We start from the raw sequence: 23,741 nt of genomic DNA on the forward strand, positions 1-23,741 counted from the left end.
TATCTTTACAACAAACATTTCCCTTGTCTTCATTTGTTCCATTTCAAAGCTTATATTATAATCCTTGAATGAAATATCACTTCACAATTTGAAATTCATCACTATCTGCCTTCATTTCTGCCCCTACATCTAGTATTCAACTTCTAGCCACACACTGTTTCATCTTTTCAGTAATTGGAATCAGAATTTGTAGAGGTTAATGATGCAAGAATACCATTTGTTCCTTCACATTACCAAACTTCACCAGATCCTTTCCTTTTCTTGATGCTGCTTATGAATTTCTACAGTCGGCTGCCAAGAGACCTACAATTGGTATCAACGCCCAACAACTTCAGGAGGACTAATCTCCAAACGAATCACAAGAGATGGCTGAACTGAGCATCAACCCATCGAAGTTTGAGGGGAAATTCATGAGCTAGAAGAAAAAGATAGAGGTATTCTTTAAGACAAATTTTAATTTACTTTTAATAATGAAATTTAGTTTTATAGCACCTGAGGGTAAAGAAGAATACCAATGGACATAGAAGGAGCAAGCCGAGTTCATGGTAAACGGCAAAGCAGAGTTTCATCTATTAAGCGTCTTACTACCACAAGAAGTCAACCAGATCGAACCCTATGAGTCAGCCAAGGAGTTTTAGGAGAAATTCTTGGAACTATATGAAAGGACTTCGAAGGCAAAACTCACGAGACGAGATCTGCTCAGGAACCAAATCAACAAGATCAAATTAGAAGAAGGAGAAACCATTGCACAGCTTCACTCAAGAATAAAGGAACTCGTCACTGGACTCTCGAATCTCGGAGAAAAGGTAAATAACCGAGATTCGCTAAGATATGCGCTTAACGCATTTCCTAGGACTACTGAATGAGCATTGATATGAATGTATCAGAAGGGACCCGCCTTCTCCATCCTCATGACACAACCGACCGACTGCCCCCAGCGGTCGACGCCGCTCACATCCGGTCGACACTGTCTGTTGGTTGCTACTCGGAAAACCTAATGGTTCCACTGTACAAAAATTTTGTACAAAGGTCTGAACCTTTTCCTAGCTACCATGTGTTCTTTTAAATTAAACTTGGATCGCCTGCGGAACTTAACACGTTTGATCCAAAGTTTAATTTATTTGTTCTTTTAGGTTTAGACTTGGATCTCCTGCGGAACTTAACATGTTTGATCCAAATCACCTAGGTTATTAATTCCATTAAATATTAATTTCCAAAATTGGCTTCCAGGACTGCATGGCGAGGCACATGGCCTTTTTAGATATGGGAACAACCACCACCGCCTAGACAAAGCCTTTTAAGGAAAGCTAATATTTAATTTCCTTAAATAACTTTAGGCCAACCAAAAAGAACAATCAAATCACAAGGAAAAGAAAAACAAAAGAACACAACATCGAAAACAAATTCGAAATACTAGAATCGCATGCCTCTTGTATTTGGTATTTTTACAAAGAAATAAAACTAGTATGATGCGAAAATTAAATACTAGTATACCTTTTCTTTTGCAAACAAAAATCTCTAGGTCTTCTACCGTATTCCTCTTCTAATCCCGGACGTTGTGTGGACAACGATCTTCCGAGACGAGAACCACCAAGGCACCTTCTTCTTCCTTCCTTCAAGTTTCGGCCAAGCATATCTTCTAAAGGATGAAGAACTTATTTTTCACCAACCAAGCTCCAAGGGATGCAAGCTTTCTCTCCTTCTTCCTCAAGCTAGATCCGGCCACCTTCTCCAAGCTCCAAGAGATAAAGGATTTCGGCCACACAAGAGGAAGAGAGAAAAGGAGAAGGGCCGGCCACACCAAGGAAGAAAAGAGAGAGAAAATAGAATAGAGTCGTTAGCCATGAATAGGGGTGTAATCGAGCCGAGCCGAGCCGAACTCTTGGATGTTTGAGTTTGGCTCGTTTATAATCGAGCCGAGCTCGAGCTTTATTTAACGAATATATTCATGGCTCAAGAGCTTATTCGAGCTTTTATCGAGCCTAAACGAGCTTAATAAATATAAATTATAAATTTAAATATTCATTAAAAATTAAATTATATATTTTAAAAAAATTATAATATTCTTGTTAAAATTTATAATTTTATTATAATAAATAAATTTACTATAGTTGTCTATGTTTTTCATAAGTAGAGTGTAAAATCTATAAATTCAATATCAAAACTCTTATTTTTTTAATTTAAAAATTGATTCATGAGCTTAACGAACATGTCCACGAGCTAACGAGCCGAATATTGTGAAGCTTGAGCTTGGTTTGTTTATCTTAACGAGCTTAATTAAACGAGCTCAAACGAGCTTTTATCGAATCGAGCTTCGAATAGCTCACGAGCGGCTTGGCTCATTTACACCCCTAGCCATAAAGCCTCCTCTACCCCCTCTTTTATAATCCTTGGTCTTGGCAAATAAGGAAAATTTAATAAAAACATCCTTAATTCTTTTGCCATTGAAAAGGAAAATTTATTTAATTAAAAAATAATTTTCTTCTCATCAATTCATATGGCCGGCCACCACAAGCTATAAACAAGGAGAGTTTTAATTAATTAAAACTTCCTAATTTGTCTCCAGAAATTTATAAAAATTTCTCCAATAATTTTAATCCCTTCATGGTTAGTAAAAAGGAAATTTTATAAATTAAAATCTTTCTTTTAAACATGTGGATAAAAAGAAAGTTATCTCTAAAAATTAAAATCTCTTTTAATCTACAAATAAGGAAAAATATCAAATCTTTTCTTAATCTCTTATAGAAACTTATAAAAGAGAATATTTAATTTTTAAACTCTCTTTTAAATCATGAACATGGTTAAAAAGGAAAGTTTTCTTAAAATTTAAAATTCACCTTTTAATCAACAAATAAGGAAAGATTTCAAATTTTAAACTCTCTTTTAAATATGTAGATGATTTACAAATAAGGAAAGTTTTTACCAAAAATTAAAACCATCCTTTTAATCTACAAATAAGGAAAGAGATTAATCTCTTCTCTTAATCTTTTGTAGAAAGCTATAAAAGGAAATTTTTAATTTTTAAACTCTCTTTTAAAACCATGATATCCACATAAGAAATAATTTTAATAAAAATCCTTTTTAATATTCTAGTGGCCGACCACCTAAGCTTGGGACCCAAGTTTTGGCCGGCCCTAGCTTGGGTTCCAAGATAGCTTGGCCGGCCCCATTGGATGGGTAAGAAGGTGGGTATGTGGTGGGTATAAATCTCTATACAAAAGAGGCTACGATAGGGACCGAGAGGAGGAATTGGTTTTGGTCTCCCGATGAAATTAAGCATCCCGTGTTCGCCCCGAACACACAACTTAATTTCATCAATAATAATTCATTCCACTAAAGAACTATTATTGAACTACCGCACCAATTCCCAAATTACATTTTGGGCTCCTTCTTATTATGAGTGTGTTAGTCTCCCTGTGTTTAAGATGTCGAATGTCCACTAATTAAGTGAGTTACTGACAACTCATTTAATTAATATCTTAGTCCAAGAGTAGTACCACTCAATCTTATCGTCATGTCGGACTAAGTCCACCTGCAGGGTTTAACATGACAATCCTTATGAGCTCCTCTTGGGGACATTATCAACCTAGATCACTAGGACACATTTTCCTTCTATAATCAATAATGCACACTATAAGTGATATTATTTCCCAACTTATCGGACTTATTGATTTATCGAACTAAATCTCACCCATTGATAAATTAAAGAAATAAATATCAAATATATGTGCTAGTTATTATATTAGGATTAAGAGCAAGCACTTCCATAATAACTGAGATCTTTGTTCCTTCATAAAATCAGTATAAAAGGAACAACCTCTAATGGTCCTACTCAATACACTCTAAGTGTACTAGTGTAATTATATAGTTAAGATAAACTAATACCTAATTACACTACGACCTTCCAATGGTTTGTTCCTTTTCATCTTGGTCGTGAGCTACTGTTTATAATTTATAAGGTACTGATAACATGATCCTCTGTGTGTGACACCACACACCATGTTATCTACAATATAAATTAATTGAACAACTATATTTATCATAAATGTAGACATTTGACCAATGTGATTCTTATTTCTAGATAAATGTTTATACCAAAAGCTAGGCTTTTAGTATACATCCTAACACTGTCCACAGCCGGGTGACACTGTCTTCAGCGGTTAATGCTATCCTCGAGATCTTCCTTATCGCATGGCCTTTTGATCCACCTAGTAGTCCGTCTGACTCAGTTTCTGAACAGGATCAAGGGTGAGGACATTTTGGTCAAATCATTGTTTAGGGCTTTAAGAGGAGTGGAGGCACTGTTCTAGGGGGGGGTCAAATTCATTACCTAGATAGACCTTATCAAGGTTATGATCTAAGGGGAGTTAATAGAAGAACTATTTTTGTTATTAAATAAACTTGCATACTTATTTGATTTATCACTTTATTTATTTATTTATTTTCTTTATGCTTAACTTAGAATATAGTTAGATAAGGACTTAGACTTGATTGAGACTTGCTCAACCTAGTACCAGGGTGGAGAAAGATGATAGTACGTTAGGAAAGTTGGTCTAGGAGTCAAGTGGGGTAAGATGTGCCTGCCCTATTTTGTCTACCTAGCTAAGTAAAAATAACCGAAACTATCTCACCACATCCTAGACTAGTTAGACCAAGGTTATTTAATAGGAAAGTTAAATATATAATTTCCTAACAAGGTTTTATCTAAAAGTGGTTGTTGCTCTAATATTCAAGAAGGCCCCTGTGCTTCACTACAGTCTGGAAGCTAATTTTTGAAATATGAATTTAATTAACTGACGATCAAATCCAAATCTAACTCAAATGTCAATCAATCTTTATATTTAAAAATTAAATAAATAAAGATAAAATTAATAACCATCTAATAAAATCTATAAAGTACCTTAATTGATAATCTAAAAAAGAATGAGCTGGATTTAAGTTAAATTGAGTATTAAATCAGATCAAACTCAACTAAAATTAAACTTAACTTAAATTAAATTAAAATTAACTCAAATTAAATTAAACCAAACTTAAATCAAATTAAACTCAACTCAAAATAAAGTTAACTTAAACTTAACTTAAATTAAACTTAACTCAAATTAAATTAAATTAAATCAAACTCAACTAAAATTAAACTTAACTTAAATTAAACTTAATAAAATTAATCAAATCACTTAATTAAACAAATAAACCCAAAATTAAAAATCCTAAATCAATCTAAAATCAAATCAATCTAAAACAAAATAAAAATGTTAATCAATCCAAATCTAATTCAATTAATCTGAAATCAACCATCTTAATCTAATAAATATAAACAATCAAAAATTAATAATCAAATTCAATGAAATTAAATTATTAAGAATTGAAGGACAAATTAATAGATAAGTTATTTTCAAATATTATATTTTCTATATTAAGTTATGCAAAATTTAAATATGCTTGACTCTAGAATTTACTTTGTTAATTAATTACAAGCATTAATGCTTCCTTTTCTTAAAGTTCTATGAATATGTTTTTCAGTGCAAAGTATTATTTCTTTAAAAATTAAAATTTATTTTCTAAGGGTTAAAATTATTTTTCAAAAGTTCTCGTTGAGTTAAAAAAATATTTTTGAAAATTCATATTCTATGCTTGGAATTATTTTTACTTAGAAATTCCAAAGTACTTGAAATTTTTACTTATAAATTCTATAATTTACATGAATATTCTATGCTTGGGGTTTTCAAAAGTTTTTTTTTCAGATTTTTTTTGAAACAATATGTTGAGTACTTGAAAGATCTCATTTTTTTTTTAAATGTTGTTAAAAATTATTCCCTGTACTTGGCATCAATGTCTAGTTCAGAATCATTTTGAACAACACCTTTACAAATTGCTCTAATTTTTTAAAACCCCTGTGTTATTTTTTATATATGTCAAATAGGAGAGATGAGTTAACAGTTAAGTATTTTTAAAGATCTTAATTTTAGGGGAGAGTTATTATTAAGGGAGTGCATTATTGAAAAAGTTTTCTTTTAAAAATTCCTTACATTGTATTTTAAAAGTTTTTTTGTACTTATTTAAATGTTTAAGTGTTATATTTTACTTAACTTTGAACTAAGTTGTTATAAATTAAAAGGAGAGACTGTTGGTGCTGGAAGGACCATCTAATTAAATATATATTTTGATATTGATAAAAGTTCAAAGTTAAGGGTTGTTGTGATCTAACATGGTTACCTGAGTGTGCAGAAAAGTTTTAGTTGAAGTTAGGTAAAAAAGCCATGGTCAAGTGGATTGCGCAAGAAATCCTGATCAAGAGTATTGGGCAATAAAGTCTTGGTCATGTCGACTGGGTAGAAGATTTGGCAAATCAAGGACATCGGACAGAAGCCCTGGGGTTGTGAACACCAGGAGGAAGTCTAGGCGAGTCGATGATCAGACATCTAGCAGGAAGTCCTAAAGGTCAAGATCGGATGTTGAACAAAAGTCTAAATATGTTTGGAGGACCTGATGTTTGGTAATAAGTATATTCTCCATAGAGGAGCAGGTGAGGATGCGTTCCTCATTGAGGGAACAGTAGACGTCAGCTTGATCTAGGGTTTTATGGCAAACCTAAAAGTCAGGACTAGTCAGTCTAAATTGGATTAACCTGATTGCATTATAATTCCATATATTTGTTGTGCTAACTTTGTGATATAGGTATTAGATTTCTAGACCAAGGTGGTCTAGGCTCCTAGAAGGGATCCAGGCGCTTAGAATTGAGGTGCCTCAAAGGGATCCAAGAACTTGGGACAGGATAATGTCTCGAGGAATGAAGTCTCATTCGATCAACATTATGTCAGCTGTTGAGACGCTTGGAAGAATAAAGGCATCTGGGTTAGGATAAGCTGCGACAAGGATAAATTCATATCAGATCTCTCCGAATAGAGGCGCCTCAATGAGAATAGAGGAGCATGGATGAATCTATAAAAGAATGTCTTGAGCTATAATTTCAACACAACTTTTCAATATGATCAAACAAGGTCCGTGATGCTCGGAACTTTGACTATGACATTGCAATGCTGCTCTAACAATTATGCTCTACTTCGGATTTCTTGAATTGTTGTCAGTATACTTACTGTTTATTAAAGTTAATTGTATTTCATATTCAAAGCTTTGTAATTTTTGAGCCATTAGTGAATTTTTCAATAAAAATACTCAACGAGTGTGAGCCTTAGAGTAGAAGTCATCAAAGATTTTTGAACTAAGTAAAAGAAATAATGTTAGCTTTTATTTTTATCTTTCTTATTTCCGTTGTGTTATCTCTTGAGTTTACGACAAAGTGGAAAAAGCGACTCGCGTTATTCACCCCTCCTCTAACATGCTTTTCGATCTAGCAATAAAAAGAGTGATCTAAATTATGTAAATCATCGAAATGACGTCCATTTTTTAAAAAAAATTAGAAGGTCACCCATTAATTATTGTATTCCGATAATACTTTTACTTTCAGTGCTACTGTAGCAACTACTATTGACTTCTTCAATAAGTAAAAGCTACTCGATAGTCGTTATAATGTGTAATATTTAAAATAATTCTATCATAGTATTATAGTAATTATATATTTAGTAGCTTGCACACGTTGTTCCTAATAGTTGCTACAATTGTTTTCAAAAAATTTTAACCAATTTAAAATGATTTTGATGAAATTTAAATAATTTGATTAAATTGGTAAAGAGTATATTGATATAATAGTGTCCAAAATTTAGGATTTAGGATTTAGATTTAGTTACAATTGTTTTAAAGTATTTTAATTAATTTAAAGTGATTTTGGTGAAGTTTAAATAATTTTAAGTTAGAAAATATTATTTTGAGATAATAGTGATTTATGTGTAGTAATTTTAATTAAAATAAAATAATTAAATTTTCATATGGTAACAACTAACAAATAATTTCTACATGATTTCTACACAATTATAACAAAAACTGAATCTAAATTTTCTTAATACTATTATATAAGAATATTTTTTTTACCAATTTAATTAAAATTATTTAAACTTTATTAAAATCACTTTAACACCATCATACCAACTACTTAGTAATTTTTATACATTATAATAGCTATAGTTTAATTTTTCATATTGTAATAATTAATTATAACTACTATAATAGCATTGTAAGTAAAGACTAATATTGTAATAGCTATATGTAGTTACAGCAATAAAGTTAGATAAGAGATTTTTTGGAGATGAAAATCAGATGTGGTGTTTTTTCTAAGGGACGTTTTTTTTATGATTTATATAATTTGGGGTGTTTTTTATTTTTAACCTTTTATTTAAGAAAGAATTCTGTGTATTATTTATAATATTATGAATTAATATAACACAAACATCTATATCTATAGTGTGTCCGAGGTATATATATATATATATATATATATGTTTATTTTTTAAATACAACTTTTTCTTTGTTTTTTCTCTTCGTTCTCATCGAAACGAATGTGCTCACCGCGCCTCCTCGCGCGCCCGCTACCCGCCCTGCCCACCGGCCATCTACCCACCGCCGGCGGCCTCCGGCCGCGTGGACCCACCCACACTATAGGCAAAGGGGTGAATCCGTCGGGGATCACGGTCGGACTCCGGACGCTATCACGACTGGACGCGATCGTGCTAGATTCCGGCGAGATCACAGCCGGAATCCGGCGCGGCCGCAATCGCGACCGGAATCCGGCTGCGATCGCGCCGGAATCCGGCTACGATCGCGCGCCGGATTCCGGTCGCGATCGTGTCCGAAATCTGGCGTGATCGCGGCCGGATTCCGGACGCGTCACAACCGAACGCGAGGCTGCCGAGCCAGCAGCGGGGGCGGTCGATCGGCGACGGGGCGCAAGCCCAACTGCGGGGCTGCCGATCGACGACGGGGCGCAAGCCCAACTGCGGGGCTGCCGATCGGCGGCGGGGCGCGAGGAGGCGCGAGGGTGGAGCCGCGGTGAGCTTCGGTTGCAAGAACGAAGGAAAGAGAAAAAGTTTCATTAAAAAGCGGTATTTAAAAAAAAATGACGTGGAGCTTAGTCCGTAGCAACCCGTAAAATAAGGTCCGTAGCATAACAACATTGTATATATATATATATTAGCAAATTGCTTTCCCCCCCCTGACCCGCCCAACCCCCCCCCCCCCCCCCCTCCTCTCTCTCTCTCCCCCCTGCAAATGACCATTCTATCCTCTATTTTTTTTGTTTTTTTTATTTTTTAATTTTATTTTTAATTTCTTTAATTCATACTTATATATTTTTAATTTTTAATTTTTAATTAATTTTAATTTTTTATTTTTTTTAATTTTTTTTTATTCATACTTATATATTTTAAAATTTTTATTTAGTTTTATTTTTAAAATTAATTTTATTTTTAATTTTTTTCATTCATACTTATATATTTTAAAATTTTTATTTAGTTTATATATTTTAAAATTTTTATTTAGTTTAACTTTTTAATCAATTTTATTTATTATTTTTAATTAATACTTATATATATTTTTAATTTTATTTAGTTTTATTTTTTAATTAATTTTGTTTATTATTTTTTCATTAATACTTATATTTTTAAATTTTATTTAATTTTTATTTATTTTTATTTTTAATTAATTTTATTTATTATTTTTTTATCAAATTTTTTAATTTTTTTTTATTTTATATAATTTTTAATTTTATTTAATTTTTATTTAGTTTTATTTTTAATTAATTTTATTTATTAATTTTTTAATTTTTTAATATTTATTTAGTTTTATTTCTTTAATCAATTTTGTTTATTATTTTTTTTATCAAAAATTTTAATTTTTTTTATTTTATATAATTTTTAAATTACTTTCCTTTAAATTACATTCCTAATTTGACACTTAAATTACCCGCATCCAACTATTAACACATGTCATAATCTTCTCTCCCTTTAAATCATCCCCCCTCTAACCATTAACATATAACACATGTCAGAATCTCTCGCCCTCTTTAAATTACCCATCCTCCAACCATTGACACCTGTCAAAACACTCCCTCCATTTAAATTCGTCATTCTCCAACCATTGACACTTGTCAAAACACCTTCCTCCCTTTAAATTACCCCTCTTCAATGCTTGACATATGTCAGAACCTTCCCTCCCTTTAAATTACCTCACTTCTAACCCTTGACACATGTCAAAATCTTTTATCCCTTTAAATGACCCCCCTTCCAACCTTTGACACATGTCAAAATCTCTCATCACTTTAAATGACCCCCCTTTCAACCTTTGACATATGTTAAAATCTCTCATCCCTTTAAATTACCCCACTTCCAACTCTTGACACATGTCAGAACTTCTCACTTTCTTTAAATTACCCATCATTCAATCCTTGACACATGTCAGAACCCCCCCCTCCCTTTAAATCATCCATCCTTCAACTCTTGACACATGTCAGAACCTCCCCTCCCCTTAAATTACCCACTCTTAAACTCTTGACACATGTCAGAACCTCCCCTCCCCTTAAATTACCCACCCTTATGTTGGTTGCTACTCGGAAAACCTAGAGGTTCCACTGTACAAAAATTTTGTACAAAGGTCTGAACCTTTTCCTAGCTACCATGTGTTCTTTTAAAATAAATTTTGGATCGCCTGCGGAACTTAACACGTTTGATCCAAAACTTAATCTATTCGTTCTTTTAGGTTTTGACTTGGGTCTCCTGCGGAACTTAACACGTTCGACCCAAATCACCTTAAGTTATTAATTCCATTAAATATTAATTTCCATAATTGGTACCTAGTACTGACGTGGCGAGGCACATGGCCTTCTTGGATATAGGAGCAACCACCACCGACTAGACAAAACCTTTTATAGAAAGCTAATATTTAATTTCCTAAAATAACTTTAGGTTAACCGAAAAGAACAATCAAATCACAAGGATAAATAAAACAAAAGAACACAACATCAAAAAACATATTCGAAATACTAGAATGTAAGCCTCTTGTATTTGGTATTATTTCCATAAATAACTAGTATGATGCGGAAAAAGAAAAACTACTAGTTATACCTTCTAGAAAGACCTCTTGATCTTCTATCGTATTCCTCTTCTAACCTCGGACGTTGTGTGGGCAACGATCTTCCGAGATGAGAAACCACCAACCACCTTCTTCTCCTCCTAGCTAGGTTCGGCCAACACAAAGAAGCTTCACCAAGGACGAAGAATAAAACACCAACCAAGCTCCAAGGGATACAAGCTTTCTCTCCTTCTTCTTCTTCTTCTCCAAGTAGTATCCGGCCACCACAAGAACTCCAAGCAAGAGATAGGTTTCGGCCACCACAAAAGAGAAAGAAAGGAAGAGGATGGCCGGCCACAATAACTTTCTTCAAGGATGAAGAATTTCGGCCACCACCAATGCTCCAAGGGATACTAGAGACGAGACTTGCTTTCTCTCCTTCTTCTCCTTCCTTGATCCGGCCACAAACAAAAATCCACCAAGAAGATAGGTTTCGGCCAACAAGAGGAGAGGAGAGAAAGGGAAGGGCCGGCCACCACACCAAGGAAAAGAGGGAGAAAAATAATAGAGGTTGTACCCCATGAAGGCACCCCAACCCCCTCTTTTATATTCCTAAGCCTTGGTAAATTAAGAAATAAAATTTCCTATATTTTCCTTGACATGAATTAATTTGAAGTTTTAAATAAAACTTCCTTTTAATCCATGTATTGGCCGGCCACAATCAATAGGGAAAAATTAGGAGAATTTCAATCAACAAATTAAAATTTCCTAATTTATCTCCGGAAATTTTAAAAATAAAATTTCTCTTCAAAAATCCCTTCATGGTTAATAAAAAGAAATTTCTATAATTTTATTTTTCAACATGTGAATAATTTTATAAAGAGAAAATAAAATATCTTTCCAATCTACAAATAAGGAAAGAGATCTAATCTCTTTCTTTAATCTTTTGTAGATCCTTTTAAGAGAGATATTTTAATTTTAATTTTCTCCAATAAATTATATCTTTCACATAAGAAAAATTAAAATTAAAATTATTTTTTATTTTATTATGGCCGGCCCCCTTTAGCTTGAGTTCAAGCTTAGGGCCGGCCACCTCATTAACCATGCTTAGGCTGGCCCTAGCTTGATCCAAGCTAGCTTGGCCGACCCCCTTTAGGTGGGTATAGAAGGTGGGTATAGGTGGGTATAGTACTTTATAAATAAGAGGCTACGATAGGGACCGAGAGGAAGAATTGGTTTTGGTCTCCCGATAAAATTAAGCATCCCGTGTTCGCCCCGAACACACAACTTAATTTTATCAATAATAATTCATTCCACTAGAGAACTATTATTGAACTACCGCATCAATCCCAAATTATATTTTTGGGCTCCTTCTTATTATGAGTGCGTTAGTCTCCCTGTGTTTAAGATATCGAATGTCCACTAATTAAGTGAGTTACTGACAACTCATTTAATTAATATCTTAGTCCAAGAGTAGTACCACTCAACCTTATCGTCCACCTGTCTACCTGCAGGGTTTAACATGACAATCCTTATGAGCTCCTCTTGAGGACATTATCAACCTAGTATCTCTAGGGCACAGTTTCCTTCTATAATCAACAACACACATTATAAGTAATATCATTTCCCAACTTATCGGGCTTATTGATTCATCGAACTAAATCTCACACATTGATAAATTAAAGAAATAAATATCAAATATATGTGCTTGTTATTATATTAGGATTAAGAGCACACACTTCCATAATAATTGAGGTCTTTGTTCCTTTATAAAGTCAGTATAAAAGAAACGACCTCAAATGGTCCTACTCAATACACTCTAAGTGTACTAGTGTAATTATAAAGTTAAGATAAACTAATACCTAATTACACTACGACCTTCCAATGGTTTGTTCCTTTCCATCTTGGTCGTGAGCTACTGTTTATAATTTATAAGGAACCGATAACATGATCTTCTGTGTGTGACACCACACACCATGTTATCTACAATATAAATTAATTGAACAACTACATTTATCATAAATGTAGACATTTGACCAATGTGATTCTTATTTCTAAATAAATGTTTATACCAAAAGTTAGGCTTTTAGTATACATCCCAACAATCTCCCACTTATACTAAAAGACTAAGCTGCTATATCTGCTGCCATACATCTGATTCCTAACCCTTCAACATGCCCATCAAAAGCTCTTGCCTTAAGGACCTCAGTGGAAGGATCTAGGAAGCAACAACCTCTCCTCGTTTATACGATTTCTCGTATTGGGTGGTACTTGCGCTCTATTGTGTTTACTTGCCTTATAGACTTATGGTTTCTTCGAGTTTGCTACTGCACCAACATTATTACAATAAATTGTAATAATCTTTGGACAAACCAGAAATCATATCTAAGTCTATCTTGAGGTTATTGAGTCATACAGCTTTTAATGGCTACCTCAGAGGCTTGCCATATACTAAGCTTCTATGTTGGAGTCCAGAAAAACACCTATGCTTATTACTCTTCCATAGTTATGACTTTACCTCCTAAAATAAACACAAAACCCCGAAGTTGACTTATTATTGTCCATATCCGATTGGAGGTCAAAATCCATACAACCCATAGGAACCAAATTAACTGCCTTGTAAGCTAGCATATAATCTTTGGTGCCTCTAAGGCACTTTAATATATGCTTTACTGCAGTCCAATGTCCTTGTTAGAGTTACTTTGATATCTGCTAACTATGTCCTTGGCAAAACAGATTTCTGTTCTCGTGCATAGCATACATTAGGTTGTCTAACTGCCGAAGCATAAAGAACTGCCTACATGTCCTCAATCTCCTTTGATGTCATCGGAGACATCTCTTTAGATAAAGACACTCCATGCTTAAAAGGTAAGAAACCTTTCTAGGAGTTTTGCATGCTTAAAATGAGCAAGGATTTTTCCGATGTATCAAGCTTGGGATAAGTAAAATATATTTTTTCTTGCGATCCCTTATTACTTTGATCTCAAAAATATATACATTCTCCCAAATCCTTTATATCGAATTATTTGGACAACCATACCCTTACTTCTGACAACATTTTGATATTGTTTCCAACTACCAAAAATGTTATCTACGTATAGTACAAGAAATACCACCACGTTTCCATCACATCTTTTGTATACACAAGACTTATCCGTTTACTCAATAAATCCATAGGTCTGGATTACTTTGATAAACTGGATGTTCCAAGACCTCAAAGCTTTGTATCAGTCCATAGACTGATTGAGCTTGCACACAAGATGCTCTTAGCCCTTTGCAATGAACCCTTCTGGTTGCTTTATATGGATGCTTTCTTCAAGACTTCCATGTTGTCTTGACATCCACTTACCAAATAGATAAAAGAATCCGGATAGACTTAAGCATGACTACCAGTGAAAAAATTTCCTTTTTCATCTAGCCTTGCTTTGAAAGTTTCTACCTTCCTGTCTATCCCTCTTTTTCTATTATAGACTTTTTTACACCCAACGGCTTTTACACCATTTGGTGATTCTACAAGCTTCCAGATTTTATTAGAATACATATATTCTAATTCTGTTATTCATTACTCTTTGCCAAGATGCTTGCATCTTTATCTTGGAGTACTTTGTCATATGACCGGAGATCAGGTTCATGTTCTCCAGGGATCGAGTCCAAAAACTCTCCCAAAACATGAATCTTTTTAGGTTGCCTAACAACCCTCCCACTACGACAAGGCACTTTCTGCAATTGTGTATCATTTGTGATACGTGTTGCAGTTTCCTTGTGGTATCTCATCTTGTACAATTGGTACTAGGTTAGACATGTCCTTTATTATTTCCTTAAGAACAAATTCACTTATGAGCACGTGGTTCATTATATAGTCCTTTTCTAAAAATCAGTCATTGATGCTAACAATGACCTTCTGATTTTTAAGACTATAAACCTACTTTTGTTTATCTAGGATAACTTACAAACAAGTGAACTCCTATCCAACTTATCATTGTCTCTCTTTAACATATGTACTGGATTACCCGAATCTGAATATGCTTCAAAATAGGTTTTCACCTATTCAGCAATTCTATATGAGTAGAGAGTTCTAACTTGGAAGGTACTATGTTCACTTTCGTTTTCAGAGTTTATCCTTAAAACAAATTTGGTAATTTTCTGAATAACTCATCATCTATCTAATTATTCCATAAGAGTCCTTTACCTTCTTTCTACTACACCATTCTGTTCGGGTGTACCAGATGTAGTTAGTTGGGATTGAAATCCAACTTCTGATAAGTGACTCCTAAAATCTCTCAAGAGGTACTTGCCACTACGATCTTCCATAGTGACTTTTTACTTTAACATTTCTCCGCATCAACCTTGTACTCTTTGAACTAATCAAAGTACTTAGTCTTGCGGTACATTAAGTAAATTTATTTGTATCTTGAATAGTTGTCTATAAAATAGACAAAATATTCAATACTACCTCTTGTCTGGATAGTCATAGGATCACACAAATCAGAATGAACCGATTTCAACATATCTTTGACTCCATACCCCTTGGACTTAAAAGCTTCTTGGTTATTTTCCTTCCAAGTAAGACTCGCAGGTTGGAAATATTTCCACTACCAATGAACCCAAAAGTTCATTAGCTACCAATGAATCCTACTCAAGTATAACCTAGCTTTTAGATGCCAAAGATATAATTGGTTCATTTCCGAAGGTTGCTTTCTCTTAAAATTAGAAGATGTGTTACTAATTTCCATTTGTTGCATCGTGAGAGTTATTAGATTATAAATTGTCAACTATCATACCAGAATAGATAACTTCCCTATTTTTCTTGATAACAACTTTGTTATCAAAATAGACACAATATCTATAATAGTTTAGAAACTGAAATCAGGTTCTTTCTAAACTTGGTACGTAAAGACAATTACTTAAAATCCATATTTTATTCTTATCAAAGGATAAACATCTCCCACTGCAATAGCTACCACTTTTACAGTAGTGCCCATGTGGACGGTGATTTACCTTTCATTTAGTTGTCGGGTTTCCTGGAACCCTGCAATGAATTGCAGACATGATTAATGACATCTTGTATCTACACTCCAAGTTCTGGTAGATAACACCACTAGACATGTTTCAACTAATGAATTAAATACACCTAAATTGTTCTTAGTTCTAAGAAGACAGTCTACCTTATTGTCCAAGTCCTATTTCCAATCATTACAATTTGGACTACTAAGTCTTTTTCTATAGTATGACTACTAGGGATTGACAAACATCCTAAGAATCACAAAAATATTTGGTCAAGATCAACTCCTTAAAATCTCCATAAATTTTGCGTATACAAAATCGAAGAGGAGATTTTATTCATTAATTTTATTATCTCGTCAACTTTACTTTATGACGAATAAAATTAATAGTTGATCTGTCTTTGATCAAATATTTGGTCAAAACTCTTTGAATTTAAAATAACATTGATTCCTCAAACAATATTATTTAAATTCACCAACACCTCAAACACCATGAATTTTGCATGCCACGTTAGTGTGGACATATACAAATTCATCATTTGTAAGAGGAGAGTTTTACCCATTGACTATCTTGTCAATATAACCTTTTGACAAATAAAATTACCTCAAACACCATGAATCTTGTATGCCACGTTAGTGTGGACGTATACAAATTCAAACATTTGTAAGAGGGGTTTATTAATTTTATTATATTGTCAATCTAGTTTTATGACAAATCAATAGTTGGTTTCCCTTTGGTCACACAAGTGATAGTAGTGACTCCGTTGGGGAGGATACTATTAAATGTGTCTAAGTGTATACCATTACTTGACACTAAGTCCATTAATAAGATTATGCCCCTTCCGTTGGGGAAGATCACACGCTCTTAATTAACTTCCTATAGTCATCCAAAAATGGAAGTATATTCTAGTGATCCACAAACAAGCTCATCCGTTATGGAGGAAGGCACTCAGAGCCAACGCGCAAGCTTGTTTGCATCACTTACAAACCAGTAATGGAGACCATGGGATTTACTTAAAAATCCCTCTCCCACTTAGTTATTTATAAATGAGGAATTTTAACTATGCTAGCCTACTAAATATGTAAACCAACATGCACATATAAAAGCAATAAATTGAAAATCTAATTTTCAACTATTATGGCTTTTATCTCTAGTTGTCCTCCGTGTTGTCATCCCAAGCTGCTGCCATATTTGGCCACCGCCATCGGGTCTAGTATCTATCTTGCTCCTAGTTCCACTGCGCCTCTGGTCCTTAGAAGGTTCCACGCTTTGCAAGATTCGATCCATGACATAAATAGAATTTTACATTTTGATCCTATATTCCATAAAAGGAATGTACATGTATCTAGATCAAAATAAAATCCTAATAAAACTAAATACAGCTGCTCTATTTTATAATACAATCATGCACACACATATAAATGCCCTTGACATGTCCAAGGGTCCAATCACACACATAATAACTAAAAGCCATAATAGTTGGATCCTGCATCCACAAAGTTAGCACATCCTACTATTAACCTGCCTAAATTATGTATGACATGTGCATAATTAAACTAATACCAAATACATAGAGGCAAAACTCTAGCTCTGATACCAATTGTTGGTTGCTACTCGGAAAACCTAGAGGTTCCACTGTACAAAAATTTTGTACAAAGGTCTGAACCTTTTCCTAGCTACCATGTGTTCTTTTAAATTAAATTTTGGATCGCCTGCGGAACTTAACACGTTTGATCCAAAACTTAATCTATTCGTTCTTTTAGATTTTGACTTGGGTCTCCTGCGGAACTTAACACGTTCGACCCAAATCACCTTAAGTTATTAATTCCATTAAATATTAATTTCCATAATTGGTTCCCAGTACTGACGTGGCGAGGCACATGGCCTTCTTGGATATGGGAGCAACCACCATCGACTAGACAAAACCTTTTATAGAAAGCTAATATTTAATTTCCTAAAATAACTTTAGGTTAACCGAAAAGAACAATCAAATCACAAGGATAAATAAAACAAAAGAACACAACATCAAAAAACATATTCGAAATACTAGAACGTAAGCCTCTTGTATTTGGTATTATTTCCATAAATAACTAGTATGATGCGGAAAAAGAAAAACTACTAGTTATACCTTCTAGAAAGACCTCTTGATCTTCTATCGTATTCCTCTTCTAACCTCGGACGTTGTGTGGGCAACGATCTTCCGAGATGAGAAACCACCAACCACCTTCTTCTCCTCCTAGCTAGGTTCGGCCAACACAAAGAAGCTTCACCAAGGACGAAGAATAAAACACCAACCAAACTCCAAGGGATACAAGCTTTCTCTCCTTCTTCTTCTTATTCTCCAAGTAGTATCCGGCCACCACAAGAACTCCAAGCAAGAGATAGGTTTCGGCCACCACAAAAGAGGAAGAAAGGAAGAGGATGGCCGGCCACAATAACTTTCTTCAAGGATGAAGAATTTCGGCCACCATCAATGCTCCAAGGGATGCTAGAGACGAGACTTGCTTTCTCTCCTTCTTCTCCTTCCTTGATCCGGCCACAAACAAAAATCCACCAAGAAGATAGGTTTCGGCCAACAAGAGGAGAGGAGAGAAAGGGAAGGGCCGGCCACCACACCAAGGAAAAGAGGGAGAAAAATAATAGAGGTTGTACCCCATGAAGGCACCCCAACCCCCTCTTTTATATTCCTAAGCCTTGGTAAATTAGGAAATAAAATTTCCTTAATTTTCCTTGACATGAATTAATTTGAAGTTTTAAATAAAACTTCCTTTTAATCCATGTATTGGCCGGCCACAATCAATAGGAAAGAATTAGGAGAATTTCAATCAACAAATTAAAATTTCCTAATTTATCTCCGGAAATTTTAAAATTAAAATTTTTCTTCAAAAATCCCTTCATGGTTAATAAAAAGAAATTTCTATAATTTTATTTTTCAACATGTGAATAATTTTACAAAGAGAAAATAAAATATATTTCCAATCTACAAATAAGGAAAGAGATCTAATCTCTTTCTTTAATCTTTTGTAGATCCTTTTAAGAGAGATATTTTAATTTTAATTTTCTCCAATAAATTATATCTTTCACATAAGAAAAATTAAAATTAAAATTATTTTTTATTTTATTATGGCCGGCCCCCTTTAGCTTGAGTTCAAGCTTAGGGCCGGCCACCTCATTAATCATGCTTAGGCCGGCCCTAGCTTGATCCAAGCTAGCTTGGCCGGCCCCCTTTAGGTGGGTATAGAATGTGGGTATAGGTGGGTATAGTACTCTATAAATAAGAGGCTACGATAGGGACCGAGAGGAAGAATTGGTTTTGGTCTCCCGATAAAATTAAGCATCCCGGGGCCCCCGTACACACAACTTAATTTTATCAATAATAATTCATTCCACTAGAGAACTATTATTGAACTACCGCACAAATCCCAAATTACATTTTTGGGCTCCTTCTTATTATGAGTGTGTTAGTCTCCCTGTGTTTAAGATATCGAATGTCCACTAATTAAGTGAGTTACTGACAACTCATTTAATTAATATCTTAATCCAAGAGTAGTACCACTCAACCTTATCGTCATGTCGGACTAAGTCCACCTGCAGGGTTTAACATGACAATCCTTATGAGCTCCTCTTGAGGACATTATCAACCTAGTATCTCTAGGGTACAGTTTCCTTCTATAATCAACAACACACACTATAAGTAATATCATTTCCCAACTTATCGGGCTTATTGATTCATCGAACTAAATCTCACCCATTGATAAATTAAAGAAATAAATATCAAATATATGTGCTTGTTATTATATTGGGATTAAGAGCACACACTTCCATAATAACTGAGGTCTTTGTTCCTTTATAAAGTCAGTATAAAAGAAACGACCTCAAATGGTCCTACTCAATACACTCTAAGTGTACTAGTGTAATTATAAAGTTAAGATAAACTAATACCTTATTACACTACGACCTTCCAATGGTTTGTTCCTTTCCATCTTGGTCGTGAGCTACTGTTTATAATTTATAAGGAACCGATAACATGATCTTCTGTGTGTGACACCACACACCATGTTATCTACAATATAAATTAATTGAACAACTACATTTATCATAAATGTAGACATTTGACCAATGTGATTCTTATTTCTAAATAAATGTTTATACCAAAAGCTAGGCTTTTAGTATACATCCCAACACCTTAAACTCTTGACACGTGTCAGAACCTCCCCTCCCCTTAAATTATCCACCCTTCAACTCTTGACACGTGTCAAAACCTCTCCCTTTAAATCCTCCTCTCACACTTCATTTTTAGTCAGTCTTCATTCACACCTCCCTTCACTGCTATCTCCCTCTCAGCCTCTCCTTCTCTCTTCCTGAAAATATGGATGACTATTTGGGTTTATTTTCATATAGTTGGTCAATTGATTATGATGTTCATAGTCAAGATATCTCCAACAACAGTCGCGATTATACAATCGAATTTACCACAGATCAGGTTAGTTATTATCATTGTTTTATGTATATTCATTATTTATTTTATAAGTAGAGAAATTATATTAAGATTGGTAATGTCATACTTATACATCTTTGTTATATTTTTTTATATAGATATTTAAAAGTAGAGAATATATGATAAATTGGGTAAAGACAGTTGGTTTGAAGAATGATATTGTAGTGGTTATTAAAAATTCTGCTAATTTAAAAGGTGGCAAGCTACCAAAGTGTCATCTTATGTGTGAAAGAGGTGGAAAGTATAAACCGCCACGATATCTAGTTGATGGGCAATCCTTAAAAAGAAATACTGGGACTAAAAAATGTGAATGTCCATTTGAGCTGCGAGGTATACCAATACCTCCAGATGGTGTGATGTGGGGTTTAAGGGTTGTTTGTGGTTTTCATAATCATCAATTAGCAGAATATATTGATGGACATGAGTACCCGAGTAGGTTAAAACCAAAAGAAAAAGAATTTGTGCTTGACATGGCCAACAACACCACACCTCGTGAAATTCTTAGTATTTTGAAGGAAAGAGACCCATCAAACACTACGGGGATCAAAAGCATTTATAATGCTATTTTCACAAATAAATCCGCTAAACGGGGTGACCTAAATTCTATTCAGTATGTTTTGGACCAATTAATTAAGAAAGAATACCTCCATAAATACCGTATAAATCCAGACACCAACGAAATCACAGATATTATTTAGGTTCATCCAAAAAGTCTAGAGCTGTCTGTCAACTTTTCATCTGTGTTGATCATTGATGTCACATACAAGACCAATGAGTATCGAATACCACTATTGGAGGTTGTGGGTATCACATCCACAATGCGAACTTACTCACTTATATTTGCATATCTTAGTAATGAGAAGACAGAGCAACTGACATGGGCATTAGGTACCTTAAAGAAGTGGATGGTTGAAAAGAAGACATCATTGCCATTGGTATTTGTTTCAGATAGGGATTTGTCGCTTATTAATGCAATTGAAACATGTTTTCCCAATGCACGTCACATCCTTTGTATTTGGCACATAAACCAGTGCGTAATGAAGAAATACACCCCTATGCTTGGTCTGGAGTGGCAACATTTTTATGCATCATGGCACTCACTCATTAATTCATTGACACAATGGTCTTATCAGCATAAGTGGGATGTCATGCGTAAAGAGTATCAACGATTCGAGGGTGCTCTAAATTATCTTTGGGATACATGGTTACACCCTTACAAAGAGCGGTTTGTTTCAGCATGGGTTGATACATGTATGCACCTCGGGAGCAATTCAAATCAAAGGTATAGTCATTTTATAGTTTTATTATTTAAATTTTGTTCATTATTGTAGTATTTAAATTCTTTTCAATATTTAAACACAATGCATTTTTTTTATTACAGGGCAGAATCTGCACATGCGAGATTGAAGTTATATTTGGGAGATACCATGTCATCCCTACAGACATCTTTTGAAAAAATACATAAGATGTTGAGAATTCAGTTCGGGGATATTAAGAAGTCGTTCGAAAAATCTCTGAACATTCCACGCCATCAACATTTACATGATGACATTTTCAGTCAAATAAGGTGTCGGATTTCATTAGAGGCAATGGAGTTGATTTCTGGTCAGCTAAAATGTATTGAGGAAGCATCTCACCAGCTATCCGGCAGATGCAACTGTTCTATCAAAATTGTATACGGATTGCCATGCGAGCATGATCTTGTACATTACCATTATTTTTCCATTCCAATTCCGCTTCAGAGTATCAACGCTCATTGGAGGAGATTGTCGATGCACGCATATCAGTTTAATGACGAGGGAGCAGAACCTAACAGGACATCCCACATTGTTGAGATATTAGATGAGATGGATCCATATATGCGAGAGCATATGATAAACAAGTTTCTTGATATGATTGATCCATCTCAAAGTACATTACGAGCTCCTTCATACAACACAGAACATAGAGGTCGACCTGCGGGTAGAGATGAGCAAAGTGGACGCCGCATATCTTCTTTCATGACGAGGGAGCAGAACCTAACAGGACATCCCACGTTGTTGAGATATTAGATGAGATGGATCCATATATGCGAGAGCATATGATAAACAAGTTTTTTGATATGATTGATCCATCTCAAAGTACATTACGAGCTCCTTCATACAACACAGAACATAGAGGTCGACCTGCGGGTAGAGATGAGCAAAGTGGACGCCGCATATCTTCTTTCGGAGAAGCATCCACTTCAGGATCTAGGGTCTCTCAACCGATTGCAACATCTCAAGGGAGAGGAAGACGTGGAAGAGGGTCGAAGGTTCACAATACTCAAACGACCCATGATCACTCTCCAATTCCACCCATCCGTGATACTTATATTGAGAAATTACCTGTGCCTCTGCAGCGTTATATTTCTCACACTGTTGATGTTCAACCTGATGGTCATTGTGGATTCAGGGCAATAGCTGCACTAATTGGGTATGGTGAAGAAGGTTGGGTTCAAGTACGATTTGAGCTTATAGAAGAGATTCAACAAAATAAGGATCTATATGATCAACTTTATCCAGATCCAAATTTGATAACCAATCTATTATTCTCATTGAATTATTTCGAGCAGTGGGCACCAGAAAGATATTGGATGGACGCTATGCCTTTGGGAATTGCCATCGCATCAAGGTACAATCTTGTACTTCATACATTTGGTGAGAATATTGGGAGTTGTTTTACTCACTTGCCATTAAGAACTCCTCCAGTTCCAAACCAAGAGCGTCGAGAAATAGCTATTGCTCATATTGGCAATCACTTCGTACAAGTTTTCTTATATCCTCATTATCCTGTACCACCCATTCCAACTTGGTGGTGGCAACATTCATCGTATGAAGCTAAAGGATGAGTCACTCATTACAGGACACGCGCTTATTTGTGGTACGAAGTAATAGGTGCACCACCACCAAATGTATCGGGAGTATAATTTGGAGGCAATATTGATTAAGATTTCTATTTTTATATGTTTTTATGTTTTTTTTTGTATTATTACATGTACTTTTCATTTGGAAAAAATATGTTTATTCCTAAGTTATGAATGTGTTCATTATTAATTGGTAGTATTTTTTTTTAGTTTTAAATATAAATTAAAAATAAATAAAAGATTATAAACATATAAAAAAATTATTGAAAAAAATAAAACTCATAAAAAATTGATAAAGAAATTGATTTAAAAAATTAATAAAAAAATAAAATTTTAAAAAATCAATTGAAAAAATATAAGTATTATGAAAAAAATAATAAATTAATAAAATTTATATAA

The sequence above is a fragment of the Zingiber officinale genome, chromosome 2A (assembly GCF_018446385.1).
Source record: "Zingiber officinale cultivar Zhangliang chromosome 2A, Zo_v1.1, whole genome shotgun sequence".
In the NCBI taxonomy this organism is placed as follows: domain Eukaryota; kingdom Viridiplantae; phylum Streptophyta; class Magnoliopsida; order Zingiberales; family Zingiberaceae; genus Zingiber; species Zingiber officinale.